Source organism: Sapajus apella, unplaced genomic scaffold, assembly GCF_009761245.1.
Source record: "Sapajus apella isolate SASKATOON/1434 unplaced genomic scaffold, GSC_monkey_1.0 scaffold49, whole genome shotgun sequence".
In the NCBI taxonomy this organism is placed as follows: Eukaryota; Metazoa; Chordata; class Mammalia; order Primates; family Cebidae; genus Sapajus; species Sapajus apella.
This window is the reverse complement of record NW_022436989.1, coordinates 12,890,939-12,903,186: the sequence shown is the minus strand read 5'-3', so window position 1 is coordinate 12,903,186 and position 12,248 is coordinate 12,890,939.

The following is a 12,248-nucleotide window of genomic DNA, read 5'->3' as shown; positions in this document are numbered from 1 at the left end:
TGAAGATACAGCACTCCTTCCCTCTGGAGAACACAGCAACAAGGTGCCATCTTGGAAGCAGAGAGAAGCCTTTGCCAGACAACCAAACCCGTTGGTGCTTTGATCTTGGACTTCCCAGCCTCCAGAACTGTGAGAAAACAGACTTCTGTTCTTTATAAGCTACTCAGTCTCAGCCAGTTTGTTTTAGCAGCACAAATGGACATTTTTTGGTATTATCTGAAGAATATTTCTCTGTATTCCATTGGCAAGCTACACATGCTTCATGGGAGTTGATACACATAGCAATAATAGACTCACGATAGCAAACATTCAGTATCTGTTAAATAAATGACTGAATTCATTAGTAAAATTTCAAGTGCTGCTTTCTTTTAAAGTTAGGAACTGTTTCATTACATTGAAATCTCCAGCCACTAGCACAATGCCCATTGTGGATACCTAAGTTATGTTTGATGAATGAATGAATGAATGGTCATAAATTTTAAATATTGAATGAAGAATCATAAATTTTAAATATTAAATTAGACATAATAAGAACAGCTTATGAACTCTGAAGCTTTTGAAAGTGCCCAGTCTCTTCAGAATCACCACAAAATTATTTATCAACCTCTTAATCCACAAGTAAACCTGCTTTACCTCTATTTTTTGAAAAATTACTTCTTCAATATTTTTTGTTTTTTATTACTGTGACTATGAAAAGATTAATCAACTCTATTGATTGCCAATATAGAATATTTCAGCTACATGATGATTTAATAAGAGTTTCATAGACTGGAAACTCAATCTCCATCTATTTATGATATTGTGTTCATGAGAAAAATGGATTCCAAGGTCCAAAACATAGACTTTATCTAATGCTTTCTGAAAATACAATTCATTTAATAATATGGGCACTTAACTGGATTTTGTTTATTCTCAAATACATGGCATAACCTCTTATCTCAAAAAAGATCATGGGATATCAGACTTCAGTATCATTTTCTGTCCTATTTAAGTCAAGTGGCTTTTTTTTCTTCCAAATTGCTCACCCCTACAGCCATTCTTTTATACTTGTTGAATATAGATTTAATTATTGTCATATGCAGTGAGTCTCTGCTTTTTATCAAGTTTCCCATTCCTGGAAAGCTTATGACACAGTGAATTGACTTAAAGTAGATTATGTTTTACCTTAGGAACAACCATATAATTGAAGAGTTTTATTCCTGATTTAACATCAAATGAATTTTAGATACAGCCCTAATATGTCACAAAGGCAACAACACAACAGTTTTAAGCCTCTATAATCAATTACAAGAGTAAAATTAATGTCCAAGTCACTTAAAATGGGGTTAAGTCAATTATATATGCTTTGTAATAAAAAGGGCTCTGTGTCTATGTGTGTGTGTATGCGTCTATAAAATATAAATATTCGTTGTTTTTCCACCTCTTCCTTGATGGTCCATTCTATATACTGGCACCAGATTAATCTTAATAGGTGAGCCTCCAAGTTCACAAACCTTCACCAGCTCACCTGCACTCACAGGACCAAGCTGGAACCCTTAGCATGAAAGTTCCCCTACCGAGAGCCTCAGCTCCCTCCACGCTTCTCCAGCTCCTTCTAAATCCTGGCCTGCCGCTTAGCAAACTAGTTGGCAGCTCCTGGTCCTTCACATGCATCCCCTCCCCTCTCTTTTCCTGCCTTGGTTCTCTCTATCTGCTCACCCCCGATCATCTCTCCACCATAGCAAACCCCACGCCTCCTTCAAAACTCTGCCCAAGTCCTCAGGCTTCGCACACCCTGACTCCCCCCGTCCGACCCTGGAACACGGATTCAGCAGCACATCGTGGCTTGTGCTACCCAGGCTGGCTGGCTTTATCCACCTGCCACTGTGCTTCAGTAATAAAGGGAGAGAAACCAAATTTATTGAGGACCTCCTATGTGTCTGGTATGCAGCCAAGCATGTTTATAAATGTTCTCTCACTTAACCCTTACCAGGCAGGTGCTGGCATTTTCATTTTGACAGCTGAGAACACAGTGGATAAATAACTTGTTGAAGTAACTCAGCTGAGAAGGGATAGGGCCAGAATATAAACCTGTAAAGTACATGGGAAGGATAAAAAACTAAAAATCAGGAGATCTCCAATTTAATTAACCTTTCTGAATCTCATTTTTTTTTCTCATTAATGGAGACAGCTAACACCTACCTCATGGAAATGTGTAAATTAACTGAGGACATTATTTTGAAAGGCTTTATCAGCTGCGGAGGTTCCTTTTCTCTTGGTGCCTAGCATACTCCAATACTTAATAAATATCTTACTAGATTGATTTCTACATCTTCTCTTAAAAGCAGCACTGTTAGTCTTCCATGCCACGTCTCCTTGTTCTTAGCTGGTTACGATAATATTCATGTGCCCAACTTTGAAAAAGAAATCATGCCATGATTTGCTGAGAACCATTTCCCGGTCCAGCATGATGAGAGAGTCAACACTTAACGTGTACACATTTGCAAATGTTGCTTAATGTGCTCAGGAGAGAGATTTCCTCCCAGTATTTTGTAATCTGTGATTGGTAGCGCTAACAAATTCTAATGTGTAACGTCAGTTTGCTTCTTCGCCTTCAAAGATAACAACTGTCAATAATCATCATGGTGTCTCCCGCTTGTAGAGCTCACTTAAACGGTCTAAAAACCCTTGATAGGGAGTGGTAGCAGCCTTTTCCCTCTGGACCAAGCTACCTAAGGAAAGCAATGTTGGTCTCATGCTAAATCATTTGTTTTTGCGAAGAGTACTATTGTTCCTTCACACGATAAATGATAACTGAGTTTTGGCTTCTGACTTATCTTTCCATGCCTTCTGAGTATTTGCACACTATATTTGGCATCTTTCACGGTCTGTGCTTCTGTTCTTTATTTCGATTTTTCGGTTTCCTCCCTCTCCTCCTCCTTCTTTTCATGATTACCCAGCTTAGCTCCCTGCAAACCTGTCTTCTCTATTTATTCTCATCACAGTATCATTTGACCCTCAGCTTTCCTGTTTCATCTTTCAGAAATTTCCCAAACAGTCCTCTTTTGCCCTGGTGTAATTAGAGCCCCTATCTCTGAACCTCTAGAGTTACAACTTGCCCTGATCCACAGTTTCTTTCCTGCTTGTAAATTTCCTTTCCTCTAAGTAGTAAAATTAGTAACTCTTTGCATTTCTTAATTGTAGTTTCAACAGCTTGGATTCTTTTTGTAGGAAACTTGCTTACTCTTTGGAGCTCCTTTTCCACCACAACTAGGCTGTACAAAAGCAAAGTTATTTTTAAGATGGAGTGGTCCACAAAAATAGGCACCAATCAGAGCTTTTGTACATAAAGTCAATAACGTCTAGATATAGATTTTATTTCTCTACCATACGCCCCTACTCTATATGATTACCCAGTGATCAAAACAGAAAACTTAGCCAAACAAATGCATCCTATGGTATGCAATGCTTTTCCTTTCTTATCCAATATACAAGCCTTTTTCACTCTGCCTAGTTCAACTCTTCATAAATATTAATAGGTCCCATTGATTCATCTTTCCATTTTACAGCCATTAATAGACACCTCTCTGGATGGACATCAGATAGTTTATCCACTTTAACCAGGCTGATCGATTCTCTTTTTCTGAAGAATGCGTGCTTTAGAAAAGTCAGGGAAACCAATTTCTCTTCCTGCTTTCTTTTACAGTCTTCTGAGGAAGGACCAAAGGTGGCAGGAGTTCTCACCCATGAGCCTTTTTTTTTCCTTCCTCTCTGTCCTCACTCACAGCAACTCTTTCTCTGCCCCAAAGTGCTCCTGCCACATCTGTGCCCCCATACCACTTGTTACTAAGCATCCATGCTGGCTGGCTGCCACATCCACACTTACAGGTGGTGTGGGTGGGCACTGTTCTTGGTCCTTGCATCCTCCCCAAGAGCCCTGTTGAGTGGAGATGTGACAGGGCCAGGGCACTTACAAGATTGTTCACTGACCACTAACAGGCTGGGGGAACAGTGGGTCCACGTCAGAGCCGCTCTTGCCATGGGTGATGGCTGGTCTTCTTGGGTCAAGCTGACCCAGCAATGCTCAGCCAAGTCTCTCAGGGTCAAGTGTTCGTTCTTCCAGGCAGTGGCCCAAACATTCTTGGAAGGCCACCTTCCTTTGTTAACTTTATTAATAGACAACTTTCTAGTACGAAGGAGTTCTGGGGCCAACTGAGGCATAGGGACTGTTTCTGTGCTGCTTGAGAAGAATCCCTTTGGGAGATCATTTGTTTAGTGGCTAGAGCCTTGTATGAACCCAAGAGGTAATTAGGTTATAAGTGCCAAGCACATCCACTTGGACCAGCTGTTCTGGAAGAGAAAACAGATGTATGAATGGAAAGAAGAGGTGCATTCAAGGTTACAGAACGAAGGTCAGTGGTGAAGAGGAGAATTCAGGATTCTATCAATAGTTAGAGGTTTGTTTGTTTTTAATTCCCAGAAGAATAATGAATAATGGATAATAATAACAATAGTTGAGCCATGTACACTCTTTTATGTACTAGACACTGTTCTAGTGGTTTAAATGTATTCACTTATTTGATCCTCATGCCACTCATAAAAGTCCCCACTTAACAGATGAGGGAAAAGGACACCCACACGTTCAGCAAGATAGCCAAGGTCACATAGGGAGAAAGATATGGGACCAGGACTCAAATCCTGGCAGTCTGGGCCGTGGCCTTAACCGTATGTGTGTGCACGTGTGTGAGAGAACGAGAGAGACAGTGGGGTATGTTTCAAAGACAGACATGAGGTGATAACAAGCATACGGTTCATATGAGTCCACTCCAAAGATTATTTCCAGACTAAATAATGGCTTCAAGAGCTAACATTTACTGAGCGCCTATTAAATCTTCTCTAATTCTTACAGTAATTCAGCAAGACTTTTCAGTTTAGAGGTGAGAAGACAGATCGAGACAGTGAAGTGAATTGCCCAAGATTACCCAGATAGTAAGGCGGACGGGGAACCAAGAAGTGAGTCCAGAGGCCAAGCCCTTTGCAGCCCACCTTGTCTGGAGAAGGCCCCTCACCTTGTCAAGTGTATGAGTCAGTCAGACTATAAAGCAGCTCACAGAACTCCTTCATACATTTGTTTGAATTTTCATTACACATATTATCCAGAAGAATCTTGTGTCCTGTGTCATCTGGCTGATACATTTCTGGCCTCACCCTGGATCACCGGGAGAACAGAATGGACTCCTCTTTGCTGATCATTATTATATGGAACATCAAAGGAGTATCGTGGACTCATTGACATGCATATACTTCAGAACTAAAGAGACAGCACAGTGACAGTCCCTAATGCTTGCTCTAAGGAAGGAGCTGCCCAAAAACGCAAGGCAAGAAGATGCTACATGAGCCTTTCTACTCCACAATTTAACTTAGGATCTGATTGCTTCTGCATTTTCCCTTTTGAAGAATTTTGTAACTAGCCAGAAGGTAAGAATGTCACCTGCATCCTAATCTGGACATGAGCGAGGAGCTAAATTTAACAGGCAAACTCACATGTGGCTTCAGGCAGCATCATTTTGCATGGGGTTTTGTCCGAAGGTGGATGAAGATGCAGGTAGCTCAGGGGGACACTAACATGGGGAGGCCAGTATGGTGTCTGTTAGAAACTGGTCTGTAGCCCAGCATGGTCCCTGGGCCAGAGGATCTGCAGGCAACACTGTAGGTGCTGATTTATGCGGGACTCTGGGACAAAGAGCCAGCAGCAGTTCTGCTTTGGAGGGATCACAGAGTTGCACAGGGTGGAGGAGAGGTTTATCACCCCAAGTCAGGGAGGACCTAGATGTTCCCACTGAGGAATGGGGGCCAACTGTAGCCATCAACTGGGTGGGGACCAGGCAGCTGAGCAGAACCAAGCTGCTGTTTGTGAGTACCTGTGAGATACCCCTCAGGGTCCACAGAAAGTCTTGGAAAGGGGTGCCCTCCTATACTGGGAGCACAGTGGGGATCAGAGCCTGTGAAATCTGGATCGTTGCTATTAGTGTGACTCATTAGTATCCACAGACTCCCAGTCCTGGGGAAATCTGGTTTATAAGAGCAACACCCATAAGAGTGAGGAGTGGGGTGGTCCATGAACACAGGTGTCATGGGTTCTCTACTGCCAGGCAGCCTGTGAAAAGGAGGTAGGGTCGTATTTCTGGTTGGGGTATAAGCATGTGATTAGTGAATAAATAAATCTTAAAAAGATCTCTCAGGTAGGGCCTTGAGTTTCAGGGTCACAGATATGATCCAAGTTGGAGGAGCTCTGAGTATGGAAATCTGAGACTCTTGGACTTAGAAATAAAAACCCATAAATGGTAAGCCCTGGAAGCAGTGGAGGAGCCTGGACAAGCCCATCCATCCAGAGGCCGACAACAGTGGGCACAGCAAAGGGCACGTTCACCTTGGCAGGTGCACAGCAAGGACTGAGTCCGGAAGTCGGGGGTGCCTAGGCATCCAGCCATGTTCACAGGCAACCACATACAGACACATTTCAAGGGCAGGTGGGGCTCAGTCTCCAGGGTTTCCAGCTTACCTGACACTATCCCCCAGTTCCCAAGCAGGTGTTTGAGCCAGACTCCCATGTGAGCAGGGACAGGACCCCACCCCCCAATCCGTGCCTTCACTAGTTTTGGGCAGACCACCAGCAGTGCTGGGTGCAGTCCACATATCTGCTGAGTCTTTCATCTTCATATTGTGTCTTGGTACTTTTAATTAAAGGATCCCAGAAAGCCGACTCCTAAAGGAGGCTGGTGTTGAGCCAAGCCCTTATATAACACACCTACTTGCTGTAAACAAGAGCACCAGAGAAAGGTTTCCAATTGGATTGAAAGTGTTCCCCCTTTTGTCTGCAGTTTGGACAACTCCAAGGCTGTAAAGATGAGACTACCCCACTTGTATTCTTGCCCTTACATGTTCTCTCCCTTTTTGTTCTTTCCCTTCTAACTCAACCTGCAACTCCCCATTGTGGAAGGAAAGAGAGAGAGAGAGAGCGTGTGTGTGTGTCTGCGCCCGCATGCATGCATACATGTGTGTATGTGTGCATGTGCGTGTGTGTTTCTCAACATAATCCGCTTTAGCAGGCTGCTAGACCTGACCAGTAGCAGCAGCTGTGGCAGCTGCAGCAGTGGCTGATTGCTCTGGAAGGGCATGGATAAGCCTGTTTGATGGAACCAAGAGGGAAGGCATTTAAAAACCTTCATGTCTTTCTACTGCTCTTCCCAAGCCCTCATTAGCTTCACTGGAGGGAAAACTTATCTTGTAGGGTTCAGTCGGCTGTCTTCCTCTAGGCACAACGCACAATCAGGAGGGATTTCCATTCAAAATAAAGGAGGTGGAGTTGGATTTTTAGAAAGAGAAGAGGATACTCATCTGCTGAAACTCACTGAGCCAGGTGACCTCCTGAAAAGCTAGGAAGACGCTGGCCTACTCCCTCTAGGCCCTCTGGCTCGGAGCCCCAAAGGCGGTGCCAGTCAGTAAACCGGGTTTCTGGTTCTGCATGAGTGTGCTTTGTTTTTTGAGGGAGACTGAGTACTACCCATCCAACCCTCTATACCATCTTTCTCTCTGATGTTGAAAGATTACAGTTCCCAGGTAGATCGCTGGAAATTGCTTCGGGGAGAGGGTAGAGTGGTGACTGGTGGATGGGAAGCCCTGGAGGAAGCCACTGACCGCAGTGCATGCTGGGGGTTGTAGTTCTCGTCTACTCCACGGGTCAACAGGCAGAGGAACCAGCTCAGTAAAACCTGAGCTATGTGAGATGAATGCTTGCTGGACCCCGGGATTTAGGCTAATGTGGGCTAGCCGAGCCTGCCTGCTGAAGACACAAGAGAGGTATTCAGTCTCCTTCTCCGCGTTTATGTTTCACCACTTGATCTGTTAAGAAATGAGTTAAGTGTTTTAAAGTTTCCCATCGCTTTTTTTTTTTTTTTTTCCTGGCAATCCCTTACACTTTGAAAAAGTTTTCCTTTATATATGACCTGGCTGCATTACTCAGGGCTTAATATGTATGGTGGAAGATCATATCCTTTGTCAACAAAGTATACCTTCTGTGACCCACGAAATCTTCCTGTCTTGAATTTTGATTGGACTGACAATCATTTTGTGATATTGTTTGCTTTTTGCTTTCTGTTTGCTAGGTCAGTCTTTTAATTTTTATGAGTTAGTATGCCTCTTGTAGAGAGCATAAAGTTGAATTTTCTAGGAAAACATAAATTAACTCAATAAGTAGATTCCCTAATAAATCAATAAGTATAAAAGATATTAAATAAGTTGTCAAAGACTTCAAGAAAGTCAGGAGGCTCAGATGGGTGTGTGGTTTGTTTATGGGTGAGTTTTTTCAAACCCTCAACAAAAAATTAATTCCCATTCTAAACAAATTATTGTAGAATACAGTGACGTACATAAATCTTTCCAAATCAACTTTTAAATTCCAAATTAACTTATAAACGTGCAATCTTGTTAATAAGCCTGATGAACCTAGGACAAAGGAGGCAACTGACACTGACATAACTTACAAGTATAGAGAAAAAGCTTTAAAATGTTTTAGCAAATCAAATCCAGCAATATATTAGAAGAAGAAGGTATCATACCAAGTATTTGATTCCTGAAATGCAAGGATGGATCAATGTGAGAAAACTAATAATACAATTTATCACACAGAAAGGTTCGAGGAAAAAAAATCATCAAAAGAGATACTAAAAAGCTTTTGGTAAAATTCAACATTCATTCCCAGTAAGACCTATTAACAAATACCCACCGTCATAGTTAACAATGAAATAATAAAGATGTTCTCATTAAAATCAGGAAGCAGTTAAGGATGTTAATTACAAGTATTGGTAAACATTTTCCTAGAAATTTCTGTTAAAAGACATACAGAAAAAAGTAAAAAATATTAAAAAGGATAATAATTATTACTTGTAAGTTATATGATTACTCTGTCTAAAGAAACTTGAGTATGCTGGGCGCGGTGGCTCACACGTCTAATCCTAGCACTTTGGGAGGCAGAGGCGGGTGGATTGCCTGAGCTCAGGAGTTCGAGACCAGCCTGGGCCACATGGTGAAACCCCATCTCTACTAAAATACAAAAAATTAGTTGGGCATAGTGGCATGTGCCGGTTGTCCCAGCTACTCAGGAAGCTGAGGTGGGAGAACAGCGAGAGGCAGATATTGCAGTGAGCCAGGATTGCACCACTGCAGTTCAGCCTGGGCAACAGAGCACGACTCTGTCTCTTTAAAAAAAAAAAAAATAGAAAAGAAAACAAACTTCAGTATAACCTAATCACTTTATATGCATCCTATGAAGCAAGTACTGCATCACCCCCATTGTACAAATGAGGACACTGAGACTCAATGTCATACACCTAGTAATAGAACTGGTATTTGAATCCAGGAAATCTGACTTCAAAACTCTTTCTCCTAACCACCCGTGTGACACTGCCTTTCCTTGCTTCACTCTATAAAGTTTAGCTCTCATTATTATAGCAATATAAAAAATACTTTTCCTATACACCACTAAAAACCAGCTAACAATATATTTAAAAGAATAATTAAATTCAAAATAGCAAAACAATATAAAATTCATAGAAATAAACCTCACAAGTGTACCTGTAGAAAAGTTAAAAATTTAATGAGAGGCATAAAAGAGTATTTGAACAAATAAAAAGATGTATAATTCCCTGGATGGGAGGATAAATAATAGGAAGATGTAAATTTTTTTTAGATAATTTACACATTTAATACAATCCCAAAAATTGGAAGAGATTTTATTTTTTTGGAATTCAGTGAAATTATGCATATATTTTATTTGCAAGAAAAAATGAGAACAACTAAAATTGTTTGGAAAAGCAGAATAAGGAAAAATGACTCACATTGAAAAAAATCAAAATGCTTTATAGAGCTATAATAATTTAAATTGTTCAATTCTATAACTAGCCATATCAATGAAATAAAATAGAAAGTCCAGAAATAGATACAAATATATATAGTATATAATAGAGAATTACTTCAGAAAAGGAAGATAAGCCATTTGATTAAAAGTGTTCTAAAAATAAATGCAAAGAAGGTATCACAAAATAAACAAATGATAGATTCGCCTCTGTACATATTTTAAATATGTGTCAAAAATATCAACAAGTTAAGAAAAAAGCTAAACTCGGAAAATACTTGCATAAGTTATTCCAAAGATATCCTTAAAATGTAAATAATTGTTAAAATTAACAAGAAAAAGTAGGAAGAACAACAAGAAGAAGTAGAAATAGCAGCAGCAGCAGCAGCAATTAAAAGGTAAAAATTAGGCCCAGTGCGGTGGCTCACACCTGTAATCCCAGCATTTTGGGAGGCCAAGGTGGGAGGATTATGAGGTCAAGAGATTGAGACCATCCTGGCCAACATGGCATAAACCTTGTCTCTACTAAAAATACAAAAATTAGCCTAGCATGGTGGTGAGTACCTGTAGTCCCAGCTACTGGGGAGGCTGAGGCAGGAAAATCGCTTGAATCCAGGAGGCAGAGGTTGCAGTGAGCTGAGATCGCGCCATTGCACTACAGCCTGGCAACAGAGTGAGACTCCATATAGAAAAAAAAAGGTAAAAATTAGTGTGGCCAATAAACACATGGAAATGTGCTCACTTTACCAGTAATCAAAGACAAGCTGATTTAAATATTTTATATGTAAAATGACAACTATATACATATATTTTAATCACTGAGTATTTTATCAGCAAGAACCAGTTTAAAAATATGCTGGAAAATTTATTCTCAATAGCAACTAAAGCCATACATTACCAAGTTACAATTCTATAAAAATACATTCTTTAAATTTTCTAACACATGCCAAAATTTGATTAAATGAAGATCTATATCATGATTCTGAATGGAAATGTTGAACATTGGAAAGATTGTAAATTCTACAAATTATTCCAAGAAATGTATCTTAACTTTGTGCATGCGTCTTACAAGCATAAGGCCAGCAAAGAAGCCAGTTAACTAAATTTTCCACTTTTTGCAAGTTGCCATTTATATAAAGTTTAAGAGCAAGCAAAACGAATCTATGGTGATTGGCATCATGAGATTGTGACCTCTGGAGCACAATCGATGACCAAGATAGGGACATGGGGTAGATGCTGGGTGGGGTCACCTTCGTTGCTTCCCGTGGGTGGTGGATACCTGGGTGTACTCAGTAAATCCAATGAGATGTCTGCTTATGATTTGGGCACTTTTCTGTATAAATGTTACATTTCAATAAAAGGTTCCTTTAAAAAGAGGAAAAAGCAGAAAGTTAGGCTCTTATGTCATCCTTTATAATTATAAAACTTCTAGTGGAAGGTAAGAGTTAAACATGAACATTAAGTAATAAAATATGAGAGTATGTGCTCTTCGAGAGCAAGCTCTTTTTTAAAACTGTTTTGCTCACTGTTTTTCCCAGCCTGTAGTATAAAACCTGGCTCCAAAGGTGCCTAACATTTATCGAGTGGATGAATTAGAAGAAAATGCCAATGAAAAGTTAACTGGCACTGGGTTGAGAAAGGACCTTCTAAATGTAAACGTAATGGGAAACAAAGCATACATTGAAACACTGACATACCAAACATTTAAAACTTCACGTAAAATACAGAAAGAGCATAAACAAAATTAAAGTCAAAAAACAAACTGGCAAAATATTTTTAATAAATATGACGCTGAAAATTAATATCTTTAACAGGGTAAGCACTTAACAGTTAAGGAAAACACTAACATTCCTGGGAAAAATAGGTAAAAGCAAATGGACAGTTTGCAAAAAAATAAACAAACAAATGGCCAAAAAACACATGAAAATATGTTCGAGATGATTAATAACCAAAGAGATGCAAATTAAAACAGCAAAAATGCCGAAGTTTTTAGTTTTCCCATCACATTTTTCCTTTCCTTATTCAGCAAATATATTTTTGAGTGGCTATTACATCAGGCATGCCTGGAGATTCCATAGAAAAAGAAATCAGCTATACCCCCACCCCTCAGGGGGCTTACATTCTGGAGAGGAACATAATAGGCAATAAAAAATTATTGGATACGTATTTAGTGTGTTAGGTGGTGATAATTGCTATGGGGTTTGGGGGGGTGTAAGTTTATGGACTGTAACAAATGTACCACTCTGGAGTGCGGGATGTTGATAGTGGGGGAGGCTGTGTGTGTGTGTGGGCATATGGAAATTCTATACTTTCCCCTCAGTTTTACCACAAACCTAAAACTGTTGTAAAAATAGTC